The following is a 2,632-nucleotide window of genomic DNA, read 5'->3' on the forward strand; positions in this document are numbered from 1 at the left end:
TCTTGTTCTCCAATTTCACGGTCAACAATCATTTCTGCAAGGAACCTTTTGTATGGATACAAAGCATGATCCTACGACCTAATAAAATTTAAAATTCTAGTTAACATATAGTGATAGCGTTCATACGTTTTTCTGCTTTTGATGCATAGTTAGCAATATACTGCAACACAACATACTGAGAAAGCATTGGTTGGCAATCAACATTTTCATGCCACATTGTTAGAAGGTAAATATTGTGTACATTCAACCTATCATCATTTCTTGTTAGCCCATATTTCTTTCTTCCTTGATCATCTATGAATAATCTTGATTCATGAGAAAGATCACATGGAACATTGTAGCAACACGTGAGAATAGTGCCCTTTTGTGCAAAAACGAATCAACACTACACTGTGTCTTCCTTTGCACACGATTTAAAGACTCTTCATAATCATCATGTGGATTGCAGTAGAGAATATGATCAATATTCAATAGGAAAGGGTCATCATTGAGGCTTCATGGAACCATTATGTTGTGATGATGTATGTCACATAGATTCCATGCAGTTACATACTTGTTAAAGAATCTCTTTGCAAGATGTACATCAAAATCATTTGCTCAATCACGTATTTCCATGTCAAGAGCATCTTGAAACCATAGGAAACCATGGATATGTGTTGAACCTATATGCTTCCACTCATATCTGAAGAAAATGAAGATATGGTTACTACAAACACATAATAAAATCATAATTAGCAAATTGACAAAGTATATAAAACAAATTCGACAACACCAACTTGTACCATAAGTCTTTATCCTTAAGATACTTTTAGATAACTTCCTCTCTAAATATATTGAATCTATGGCACATAAATTTGGCAATAATATGAGGGTACTAGATAAAATTCTCAATTTTCGTACGATGCTCATACAAGGAACGAGAATGTGAATGCATGGGCATGAGGTTATGCAACTCTAGCCACTTTGTGTCAGTTAAGTAAAAAATAAATATGGACATTCCAACTCGGGAATCATGTCAGTCAATTCAGCGTGACACTTAGTCAAGTATTCCCTTGTACCTCTAAGAGAAGAACTAAACTGAATAATATGCTCAACCAACTTATTATCTAGTAAATCAGAAAGTTGGTGACACAAATCTTCAATTGTTTTAGGTGAGTTATCATGTAAATTTTTCTTTACAAAAGCTACAGCAGCTACTTGGCTCTGATGCCATACTATCATGTTCAATAGGTAATACTAAAAGTCAGGGTCGATTACAAATCTCTGGCCATAGTATCTAAGAAGATAAAATTTATACTCATGATGTTCAATGCTACAAACACATGGTTGCAACTAATGTGGGGAATGCCATATCTAATAACCCCTTTAAATTATATTCATTGACTAAAGATGTTCAAATATTTGGTGAGTCCATTTCTTGAACAGATGAGGAATGAAAATTATCAAGAAATTCTCTAATTTCTTTCACTTCTCTTTGTTCATTTGGTAGGCGAGAAACAAGTCAAGAAGGATGATCTGAGATTATTCAATATCACAATCAACAAATTTAAGCTTGGAAGAGACATATGTTGATCTTTCAGGTAGAGAATTCACTAAAACATAGTAAATTACAACATCATGTTGGATTTTGAAAAGAAATATAGCCATCACTCGAGTTGTTTTGATATAGTATTCATAATATTTATACTGAGCAACAAATCTCCTCACAATTATGAAATCAATATATTCAACATGTCAGAGAAGAGCTTGCACAATTATATAAATATCGTGAGGAAAACTAATTTTGTGGTTGATATACTTATATTTGCCACCTCGAGCATATGTCACTTGCAAAATAGGATTCATGTGTGCTATTAGCATTTCTTCAACTTGAGTAATAACTCTTAAAATATGAGGTTTCTTACAAGGATCCATGTTATTATATCGACAAAATTGATGGACAGCTCTTTCATTCTTATGTCATCTGCAAATAGGTCCTTCAAAATCTCTCAAAACCTGGATTCTGAGATACAATTCTTAGCAAATGCGGAACATTTAGACAACTGACAAGTTTTCTATCTTTGCTCGAAATATTCTATGAACTACAATCATTTTTTCATCAAAATGAATATGATTTCTATCAGTCATACCATGTTGAGAACGATTTGGAAGACTAAAATTTCTTCTAAAATGTACTTCATCTTCAACAAGGAATTTACAAATTTATGGTTTGTATTTCTAGAACCTAGGAGAATGAAATGGTGCCTTTTTCATAAAATATTTTAAAAATTAATGTCCATATAATTATAGATAAATAAATGAAAAAACAATCAAATGCATTCAACATTTACATTTTTTTGGTGATGTGGATGAAGGGTATGAGATGGTTCCTCTTCGATTCTAACATCAATAGATGGCACATTTGGGTATTTATTTTCTATGCCTCTATTCAAATGAGTTGTTTCTTGTTCTAACAAAATAAAATACATTATAAAATTAAATTCCCATAAAAATAAAGATTCAAAAATGCAAAACAAATCAAACACATCGAACATTTACATTAGTTTGACAATTTGATGTTTTGGATTCCATTTCACCAATCTGATCGGATGAAATCATGTTTTTTGCCATAAAAATTTATAAAATACAGTGT

Source organism: Pinus tabuliformis, chromosome 6 (genome assembly GCF_031772625.1).
Source record: "Pinus tabuliformis cultivar Carrire ecotype Pingquan chromosome 6, CPIR1, whole genome shotgun sequence".
NCBI classification, from domain to species: domain Eukaryota; kingdom Viridiplantae; phylum Streptophyta; class Pinopsida; order Pinales; family Pinaceae; genus Pinus; species Pinus tabuliformis.